Below are 11,537 nucleotides of genomic sequence, written 5' to 3'. Positions count from 1 at the left end.
ATTTGTTCTACAATTATTCTTGATATGCACACTGGCACCTGGAAGTCTGTTCAAAGTAGCTCCTATTGCCAATCCATATTTGTCTTTTTTAAGTCGCTATTTTCTGACACAATATGCTATTCCAAATGCATATTTTCTTCCCAAGATCTAAAGCCAGTCATCTATCCTGTCTGCTCTGATTCTGCTGAATGTGTCCTGGTGTTTTAGAAATTCTGATCTGTGCACTAGATGTGTTCGCCCAAACTCTATGTTTTCTTCCCCAGATCTAAAGTCAGCCTTTTCGCCTGTGTGCTCGGATTTTTCTGAATGTGGCCTGTTGTATTAGAAACTCTGATCTGTGCACTAGATGTGTTCACTGCTGTTGGAAACATGTTGCTTTGAAAGTTTTCCAGTGGCTAATGCTAGTAACTATATTTTGAAAAATGGTAATTTTTCAGAATCTGATAAATTGTTATTGATGTTAGGTGTGTCAAGTGAGGTACAACTCATAGTGACCCTATGAAGAACAGATCTTAGTCCTGTCCTATCCTGCATCATCCTCATACTTCCTGACACAGTAGAGGCCATTGGGGCAGTCACTGTGTCAGACCACCTACTTCTTTACTTCGTCAGCCTTTCCAAGCATCATGCCCATCGTCAAAGAATGCCCTCTTCTAGCAACATGCCCAAAATATATGATATGAAGTTTTATCATCTTTACCTCCAAGTAGTGGTCTGGTTGCAAGATAAGTTTGATTTTTCTAGCAGTCCATGGGACATTCAGTACTTTTATCCAACACCACAGCTCTGATGCCTTGGTTCTTCTTCAGTCATCCTTATTCATTGCTCCACTCTCCAAAGCACTCAGCAAATGATCAGAAAGATCATGGCTTGACTCAGATGCACCTTAGTCTGATCAACTGGCATCATTATTTCTCAATAATTTGGAGAGATCCCTGAATATAGTCCTCCCCAGTGGAAGGTGTCTCCAAATTTTCTGATGCTGGCACAAAGGGTGTTGATTGTGGATCCAAGTAAGATAAAGCTGTTTATAGTTTCAATCTTTTCCCCATCTCTCATGATGTTGTCTATCAGTCCAGTGGTAAGAATTTTTGTGGTTTTGATGTTGAGGCATAATTGATGCTGAAGGCTTTGATGTCTCTGATCTTCTGCAACTAGTGCTTCAAGTCCTTCTCACTTTCACAAGCAAGGTTATGTCATCTGTGTATCAAAGGCTTCTAAAGAGCCTTCCTCTGATCCTGATGTCATATTCTTCTTCACAGAATAGTTTCTTGAATAATTTGCTCAGCATACAGACTGAGTAGATATGGAGAGTGGATGCAGCCCTGATCCACACCTTTCTTTAATTCCTCAAGATAAATTTTTGGTTTTGTGTATGCACGGCGAGAATTTTGCTATCAACTTCCAGGGGAAAAAATGCTTACGAAACTTCTTTGGATGTCATACAACTTACATCTGCAATCTTGGAAGAATTGACTTCTTTCTGATTGCACCATATAATACTTAGCATAATGTAACATTTTGTCATTTGTTTAAGTATATTATGTTCCATTTATTTATTTATCTAGACATACAACTAATGATTATTATTCACAAATTCAAGGTCTTTTTCTCAGATTTAATCCCTGCTGACTAACATGTCTTTCTTTACACCCATAGATTTTCCATAACTTAAGTAACCTGTCAACTAATTCTTTTTTTTACTCTGTTTTTGTACTAGTTATTTTTCCTGTTGTATTGCCATCGAGTTAAGGGAGACTCATAGACACTCTATGAACAAAAAGATCTAATGTCATTCCATAACTATCCTCATTTCTCCAAGTTCATTGAGTTTCCAGAGGCATATGGTTTAGTAAGTGGATGCCACTCCTGCTTCCAAACCTGTTCTACAACTGGAAGCTCCAGCAAACACTGTCCACATTAGGAAACCATTCTAGTATTTGATACTCCAATGAGCATCACAGCAAACCCAAGTTACTTCATACTGCACACTGACAAAAAGTGATGTACAAAGTGGAAGATTGTTCCTCCAGATATAACAGCACTAGTTTAGTTTAGAGTGGTTAAGGGTTGTCAAGTGGAATACGACTGACAGTAAGCATTGCACAAAAGATCTGAACTCTGTTCTACAGCATTTTTGTACTGAACTCTGTTCTATAACTAACATAATTTCTGTACATTTATTGAGTTTAGAGAGTTTGAAGATTTTCCAGAGGCACCTAATTTCGGAAGTGGATGCCACTTCCTAGCGTAAATCAATCTGGAAGCTCATGCAAACTTTGTACATAATGGGTAACCATCATGGTATTTGACAAGACTATGGAAGAGAGTGAAGCATCACAGCAACTCCAAGTTGTTCCACCCTAGTCAGAGACTCAAGGACACCCACTGTGAAGGAAAATAGCAATAATACACATCAAACAGGACCCCAAAAACTCCCTTTACATGACTGACAGGACTGTCATCAAATAACCAGTGTCTCTGTTCTTTTTAACACACACACACACACACACACACACACACACACACACACACAGCAAGGGTTTCCCAAATCTCTTCTCTTGCATTACTATGGCTTCTTAGGGTAACAATGCAGACATTTACATAATACCTCTTTATAGCTTTAAACGTGTTCCCAAACTCTACAACTGAAGTTCAGCTGCTCACTGGTTACTTCATCCAAGTAGATGGGCAGAACTTTATATTGGTTCTATGTCCTAAATTGAACCATAATTTCAAACCTCTTCCACATCAGTATCACTTCTAGATATTTTGTCCTATTCAAAGATCTAGAGTCCAAACTTCCAAGGTAGTTGTTGCTCTTCCCTTCTCCTGAGTCTGCACATCTCCCATCGCTGTCTCTGAAATCCTTTTTATCCTGTCCATGCACACTGTCTCCATTTTGACTTCTATTATCTTTTTTTGGGGGGTGTAAATTTTCCACTAAGTAAATATTTGCTCCTCCAAGTTCCAAGGAAACAAATAAAGATATCCCACCACCCATTTCTGAAAAGGCAATTTGAAACAGCAAACTAAACTGAATTTTCCAGTGTGTGTTTTAACTTATTAACAAGCAGATAACATGAGTTTGAAAAACGTCACATTTAAATGTCTGCAGCAATGAAATTCTGAAGTGGGGACGACACTGATGGTGAGATGTTGGTAGACAGAACAGACACCTATATTTATAGACTTACTGTGTTATGAAAGGATTGGCTGTTTAGTTATTCTTGTGCAAAAGAATAATTTCCCAAATCACATGGCAAAATCTTTAAGAACAGAAACTACATTCTGTACTTAGCAAGTAAATATTTGTTGAATGCTTTTCCCAGGGCCAAAGCAAAGGCACTGTAGATGTCGAATCATCTACTTGGTCCCGACCACGGGTGCCCATGGCCCCTCACTAATTTCCACGTATTATCACACTCTGAAATCCTACAGTCCTGGGAAGATGTTCAATTGTACAGTTATGTGAAAATCCCTTCAGGATCAGTTGATAGTCTGTGTCCATAGTGCTATTTTCTGTTATTTGGGACACAGCATGCATTAACAAAGATGAAATGCAATCACTTTAAATAATGTTGAGAATACTTGCATGGCAATTGGTTTATATTATCTAAAACAAAACTAACCATATTGCTATCTACAAACAGCCCTCTGCAGAAGGCATCAATTCACTACCAAATTTACTGCTGTGAATCTACTGTAGATTCCATCTTACAGAGACCCTAGAACAATGTAGTGAGCTCTGGAGGTACAGTTCAAAGAGTCTTGAACTGCTAACCCAAAGACAACATGTTTCTGGCAATGGCAGTTCGAATCCTCCAGTGGCTCCTCAGGAGAAAGGTGTTGAGATTTACAGGTTTAGAAACACAATAAGTACCAGGCTGCTATGAGTTGGAACCAATTCCATGGCAGTGAATTTGAGTTCTGAACAGAACAAAGTAAAAATGTGCCTTGATGTTCCCAAAGCAAGAATTCTATACAGAAATAGTCTCCTTTTCTTTCTGTTGTGGAGTGGCTTGTGGATTTGAGCCTCCAATCTTTTGAGCAGCAGACCCTCAGATGCTTAATGCACTGAGCCAGCCAGGATTTCTTGTAGGAGGGAGACAAGGCATCATCAGGCACTCCTGACCCTTGCCTCCTACTGTCTCTAGAAGCTTTGAGTAAGGGATGGCTCTTAAAACTCATTTTCTTCAAACATAAGACAATGGTGATACTTCCTACTTAGAGAGGGAAATAATAAATATCTAATTAAATTTGTCCTATCAGTGGTGTTAGTTCTTTTAGTTTTCTCCCCTCTCATCATGATTCAGTAAAAACTAGCCTTCCTTCAGGCCATCCAGCCACCTGGCTCAAAAATATGTTGCTGCTATTACTGTCTGGCATATGGTCACCAAAATTTACACAAATATTTGCCCACATACACAGATTTTGTATTTCCATTGTTAATGCTCTGAAGGAACAACAAAGACAAAACAAAACAAAAAAACAAAACAAAACCGGCAAACCTTACATGTTATTCTAAGCCAACACAGAGTAAATGATAAGCTAAATGTAATTTTACCAAACATTTTTTTAGACCACATTTTTTGTTTTTCTTTAATAAGAGAATGTTTACTGGTGTCCTCCATTTTCCCTTTCAGAAAAGCACACAGGGGTTTTTGTGTTTTTTCTACAATCCTCTTCTTCTTTATGTTAATACATGGTCAAATAAATAAATAAATAAAGCGTTAGTGATTTTGATCCAAGCTGAGGAGTCTCCACAGGCATCTATCAGAAGGCATCTATCTGCCACATTGATTGAAGTTTTCCTTTGTTTATCCTGACGTCAGGAATGAATACGTTATGGCAGGGTCAGAATCAACTCATAGCTGGCCCTCCACTGGGTTTCCAGGACTGTAAGTTGCACAGAGGGAAACTGCTTCTCTTTCTCCCAAAGAGCTCTGGTGCACCTGAACCTCCAGGGGCCCAGCTGGGTTAATAATAGCACAGTTACCCAGGAACTACACCCCCAAAGTTTCATCTCTCAAAAGAGCCCCAAAAGGGGAGGGGGAGTACAAACAAACCATAAAACTTCTAAATGTTAGCATTAGAAACACAGACATAAAAATCCCCAAACAACTTTTTTCATTTACATCACTTAAAGCAGGAAGTCTATCTCCCACACCAGAAGTTTGATACAAAACCTAAATCTAACAGAGAAAAAAAAATCCCTCCTTATCCTAAAAAAAGTAAGAGTATGAACATAAGCAACACTACTGACAGTACATGATAACTAGATTACATTTATAATGCTACAGGTTAAAAGTGACATATAGTTAACAGAAGGGAAAGTGATAAAAGTAACTTCATAGAGCCCTCAAACTCACTGCTGTCCTGGTGAAACTGACTCATTCACAGCTTACCCTCCAGCAGGTTTTCAAAGGCCATAAAACAAAATGGTAGAAGATTGTCCACCTTTCTTCCAAGGGACCTTGGTGGATTCAAACCACCAGATAACGTTTTGGTTAGCATTACAACTCTACAAACTACACTTACCAATTGAACTTCATATAACTCTTGATAAACCTGTAAATAGTTTTTGATAGATTCATAGTCACCTACTATATTTTATATAATAATTTTTCTTCTGAAAATCATAGCAAATAAAAGTAATTTCTCATTTTGCACTCATTTAACTATTATGAAAAACTAAGAAATAAATTTATGGAATGTAAAAAATAATCATAATAACTTATTCAAATGATATGTTAAGCACAAATTTAAAATAAACATTGAAGTTAAAGGACATTTATATCAATTACTTGGAAATAGCAAATCCTAATAATAATGGTAATTTGTAAAACCTTAGTAATTACAGATTAATGAGCTCCAGTGGCTGGTGAAGAATTGCTCTGCCAACACAAAGAAAGGTCCTTGGTTCAAATCCACTAGCTGCTCAGACAGAGAAAGATGGGCAATCTCCTTCCCTTAATTATAGCCTCTGAAAACCCGCTGGTGGGTCTAACTATGAATTGGTTCCAACTGATGATACAGAATGACAACGATGTGAAAAAAGTTATCTACCTCCCAAAAAAGCAACACCGTGAAGAAGTTTCAGCTTTACTTCAAGTTATTTATAGCTCAAGCTACATTTCCTTAATGAAAATATTGGAAAAAATAACTTTTTCCCCCCTCAAAGTCACAGCAAATACCATTTTAAATAAAAGGCATTAGGAGTAAGAAAACAGAGTAGATCCATAAAAATACAATTAAAATGTCTTCTTCAATTTTCTTTTTTATAATGCAAACAATCCTAAATATCCATTTCACATATTTTGTTCTTCTGGAAGAGGATCTCAGAGATCTTAAAGGGTGGCGTTGTATCTGATTTGATGTTTACTCTGACTCCATGGAATGCTTTTAATAATGGAAACTTTTCTGTATCCTTCTTAGCAGATGTTTAATAAAGAATATTTAATAAAGAGTTATTCAAATAGTATACAATTTTTCTAAGAAAATATAGTTTCCCACATATAAAATTTGCTTATTTTGTTTTTCTATGTCCTTATTTTACTCTGTATTTTCATCATTTGTAAAAAAAAATGCATAATTACGAATAAATAACTACTCTTTTAACTACTTTTCCGAAATTAAAGAAAATTTGCTATCACTGAAAAAATAAATCAATACTTCTTTCATTGTTATGGATATAAAATAATTGAATATAGATTCTGAATCTTGACTTTTTTCCTTTTAACACCTAACATCACGACAGCATGAATGTTAGGCATATACTACATAAAGTAGTTCAAGTGAGTGCAATTTAATGATAGATATAAAAAAAATAAATAGTTTATTTAATCTTTTGTAATTTTCATTTTTGTTGTGTGCCAACAAGTCAGAACCAACCCATAGATGACCGTCAAGCAAGTTTTCACAGGCAATAAATCACACTGTAAGAGATTGCCAATCCTTCTCCCACGGAGCTGCTAGATTCAAATCATTCAGTAAAGTTTTAAAATATACCAATTTAAAATTTCATGAGAAAAAAATATACACTGTGGTAAAAGCTATAGTTTACTTTCTCTACAATATTTAAAACTAAGACAGAACATCTAAATTCTGGTATTCCACACAAAGTTAAAGAAAATGCAAATTTCCTAAAGTTTGGGACTATTTTCTTGTCACAATCAATAAAGTACAACACTTAAGGTCAGTTACAGGTCCAATACTTTTGTGTGTGTGTGTCTGCTTTTCCTTCCTCCTCAGACTTCACTTCCCAAAAGTTTTCTTCACAAAGAATAATGTATTTTTCTTTTTCCTCACAGTAGCAAGTTTAAAGTGATTTGCATTGGAAAGCTGATCCACAGGGAGAGTTGCCAAGTGAAAGAAAAAGATATTTTCTGTGAGAAACCAGTAGGCGGTGCTAACTCAGATGCTATATTCAAAGATTTTAAACCAAAAACTCACAGAAGTGATCTGTTAAAAGAGTCAGAGAACTCTCCATATTATTCATGAAGGAGGAAATTGAAAAATAAGGATGTACTCTTATATGATAACATAATCTTATATGATAACATATATAAAAGGAAGATATTAGATAAATGAAAACATGTCTAACAGTTCTTAGTATATTTAGACTTAAAAGCACACTGAAATTCTATAAATCCAACCCCATATATTTTCAATCTTTTTCAGAAACATGACACAGTACAAGCAGTGTTATGCATCAACCAAACTATCTCAACCTTTGAGAATCGACTGACTCTCAAAGAAAATGTCCTCTCTTGCTCTCTTTCTCTCTCTCCCCTAATGTGTGTGTGTGTGTGTGTGTGTGTGTGTGTGTGTGTGTGTGTCTTTGTGATATATTTCATATATTACATGATAAGGAAACTTCTCAAGATATTATGAATTTTAAATCAGTATTTATACTTATGATATAAATGGTAAGATGTAGAAAACGTTTTTTGCTTATATTAACGATATAAACTTTAAAAAAGACTACATATCAACAATGAATTCTCTACAACTCAAAAAATGAAAATCAACATTCAAAGCTCGCTAACACCATGTCTGCATCAAATCTTAAAACTTTTGCTCTTCAAGATAACAAGTCTGGTAATCGACCGACAAGTGATATAAACTGTATTCCTTAAATAAATGCAATAGGCCTGGCCTTAACATATAAAAGCTGCCTTGAATTAAAAAAAGTAACTCATACACAGTCACCACAATGATCTGTGCTCTGAATAAAAATGAACAAATCTCTAAAGAACACATTTTAATCTTCTATAACTGAATGATTCTTTGCACACCTAACATCACCAGAGTAAAATACACAGGCATAAAACTTTTCAATGACACAAACTAAAGTTAGAGAGCTAGGGCAAAACTTATTTGAAAAGGATTCATGTATTTTTAAACCTCTTTTCTTATGACCCCCTTCTCCATTTTGGAGTTATGCTTTATGTCTATAGAGAACCTAGAGGAAAGCTTGTTTAAAAGGTAAGAAGTTACTTCATCTACTTTATATTTGTTTTAAAACAATCCAAAATAGATACACATATGATAAATTTAAGGCTGAACTTCTCAGAAAGAAAAAAAAACAACTTGAAAATAAAATAATTTAAACATATGCGATGTTTTATTTAAGCGTTAAAGTAAGAAGCTGACACTGTGTTAAGTACAGAAAGGGCGTTATTCCAACTGATGCATCTCTGAGAAAGTGTGCTGTGACTCTACTGGAAACATGTAACAATGCAAACAGAAGAAAATAAACCCCAGCTTAGTGCAATTAACACTGAGCATTTTCATGTTAATGACACTTGGAAATCAATTAAATCCTCCACCACTCCCACTTTCAGTTGTCAGCAGGAAAAATCCTTTGCAACCACTATCAGGTGGCAAAAAAGAGGAAAAAAACACTGTCCCTTTCTAACTTGATCAAAAGGCTATTTTGTACTTAGGTACACATTCTCATTAATGCAAACTAACAAGAAATCAAAGAGGGCCATCAAGGAAGTAACTATTATTTCCCCATCCCCTGGAAGACGCAAACAAGCACTTAAAGGCAAAGCAAGACAACAGAGAAGGGAAAGATCAGAAGACAGCACCACTCAGAAAGCAAACCCCTTCTGAAGAAGCAAAAAGGCAAGAAAAACCCTTCAGCCGGGTTTTCTCAGAGCAAAGGGGAGGGGCAGGAATTGAGGGTGTGGGGCTGGTGTCATCCTCAAGGATCTGGCAAAGACTCCAGCTCCCGGTACAGTGGCCAGAAGCCAGCCCCTCGGAGAGGATGCTACCCCTGCCGCCTCTCCATCTCCAGGGCGCGCAGAGGGGTGGCCCAGGCCCGCCTGATGGCCAGCACCGCAGCCCAGGCCCTCGCCCCTCCAGCTCTGCGAGTGGCCCTCCAAGAACTTACTGGGCCCGCAGGCAGCAGCATCCCAGTTCGGCTACGCTTGCGGTGCAGACACTGTCTGCCGCGGACACGGCCAGAGCGCAACCCAAGGAGCGAGCGTGTTTTGGACACATTCAAAAAATGACCCCCGAGGCCCCGGGCACGCACTTTGGCTTCTTCCCCTGGCTGGCGACGCGGCTTTCCCTACCAGGGACACTGCCCAGAGACGCGTGCGCGCACACACACACGCAGAGACACACAAACATACACGGATTTCTTTGCCAGGACCAGTGTTGCCATTGCAAACCCGAGAAACGCCTCCAAGAGGACCAAGTACCTGCTCTCTGCGAGCTGCTCAGCTGTTCACTTCATCCTCCGTTGACAAGGAAACCAAACCGCACTTCATTTTTTTTTCCAGAAAAACCTTCCACTGCCATCATTTGAAAATTGATTTATGGGGAGGGGAGGGAAAGGAAAGGATAATATATAGATATAAGGATATCTATCATAAAATTATCTCGGTTTTTTTAAAAAAAGTCAAATGCGCAAAAGTCATAGTTAATAATACAAAGGAGGGGAAAAAAGAGTTTTGCTTAAAAATGATCCCAGGATCCAGCTGCAAGAAAAGTTTCATGTTATCAATAGGTATCAAAAATAGGAGGGGAAAAAACAGATTTTTTTTTTTTGTTACCAGCTTCCAAAAAGAGCACCAAAAAATTTTAGAAAATTAATATCTTTGCTCAGTGGTTAGCACCAGAATTGCAAGACCACAAACTTGTAAATTCGACTGTAAAATCCCACCTATCAAAAAAAATGTTATCAGAAAAAGAGTATGCAAAAATAAAAAAAGTTAGAAACATGCTTTTTTAATTTTTACAAAGGAAAAAAATTAAGTACCATACTTCACATTGCTTTTTCCATAAAACCAGTTGCATATTGTGCTGGACTTGGGAGTCGCTCCCAGCGGGTAGGGTTGCCGCGGACTCCCAGACACAGCGCCTCGTCTACAGAACCATTGCATGCTAGAAAAACTTGGATTCAGGAAAAGGCTCAAAACCATGCTCCTCCAGGTTTCCCAAATATAAACAATAATCAAAGAGGTGGAAAAAAAAGAAGAAAAAAAACAAAAACAAAAAAGGATTAAAAAAAAAAGAATAGGACAAGAATGCCACTGAGAAGGTACTCACCGAGCGGGAGTAAAATGTTGGAATAAAAATGTGATTTAGTATAAAATACAGTATGGCGGTGGAAGAAGGAATGAAGCGCGTTTTTTTCTCTCGGTCTCTGCCTCAGGCACTGACACGTGACTCGGAGCCAGGCTGACTTGCAGGCAGCGGGGAAGGACCGAGGCTACGCGGGGGGAAGCCCCACGGAGCCCAACTCTGGCTGGCGAGCAGGCGGTGGCGGCGGCGGGGAGCCTGGCGCTGGAGAGCGGCAGCACCAGCGGCGGCGGCGGCGGCGGCAGCTCACGGCGCGGCTGCCTCCGCTGTGAGCCCAGCCAAGCAGGTGCCCCTCACGCTGAGGCTGAGCACACGCACACGCACACGCAAGACAGGCAGGGCGCGGGCGAGAGGGGGAGCCGCGCGGGGCTGGGCCGGAGGCGCGCAGCTGCCGCCGCTGCCGCCGCCGCGCCTCCTGCTGCTGTGGCTACGGCCGCGGGCGCCAGCGCCTGGGACGGGGAGCGTGTGTGCTGGGGGCTGCTGGGGGCTACGGATGAAACGCCGGAGAGGAGGTGCACAACTTGCTGCTCACCTCAAACTTGTTGTTGCTTGGCATTCCCTGTGCATTCATCTGTTTTTCATCGGAAGGGAGTTACCTGAAGAGGGATCTCATCCCCTCCTCGAAGTTTCACTATCAAAGGCAGGTTTTTTTTTTTAACTCATTCTATCAACCTACAGCCCCTGGGGTTCCCGTTTCCCATCTTCCTAAGATGCTTTTGCCTAGGCTGTTCCCTGCTCCCGGACCTCTGTTTCCCCCTCGCGGTTCTTAGGGAACCTGGCTCTGCGCGATGCTGGGGGCGTTGTCACGGGCAAAGCCACCGTCAATCTTTTTTGCCATCAGGACGCACAGCATCTCTTTTCACTGTCTTCAGGGACGGGCGTTTGCAGTTTGAAAGACAAAGCAGATTCTTTCATTTAAGATTCTTTCATTTAAGAAC

General features: G+C 39.2%; 1 protein-coding gene across 2 annotated transcripts in view; it reads right to left on the bottom strand.

The window, feature by feature from the left end:
- Positions 1–10,925, bottom strand: part of LOC102863830 (RNA-binding Raly-like protein-like) — a 973,734-nt gene extending 962,809 nt beyond the window's left edge. The window contains exon 1 of one of the 2 annotated variants that reach the window (XM_006880505.1): positions 10,567–10,925. The gene's annotated coding sequence lies outside the window, so the exon portion shown is untranslated. Of the gene's footprint in view, positions 1–10,510 lie in introns of both variants that reach the window. The other variant, XM_006880506.1, reaches the window with a different exon arrangement.
- Between the last annotated feature and the right edge of the window lie 612 nt (positions 10,926–11,537).

The sequence above is a fragment of the Elephantulus edwardii genome, unplaced genomic scaffold, assembly GCF_000299155.1.
Source record: "Elephantulus edwardii isolate Elephantulus edwardi_28Jun2011 unplaced genomic scaffold, EleEdw1.0 scaffold00008, whole genome shotgun sequence".
NCBI classification, from domain to species: domain Eukaryota; kingdom Metazoa; phylum Chordata; class Mammalia; order Macroscelidea; family Macroscelididae; genus Elephantulus; species Elephantulus edwardii.
This window is presented reverse-complemented; position numbering and strand designations above follow the sequence as displayed.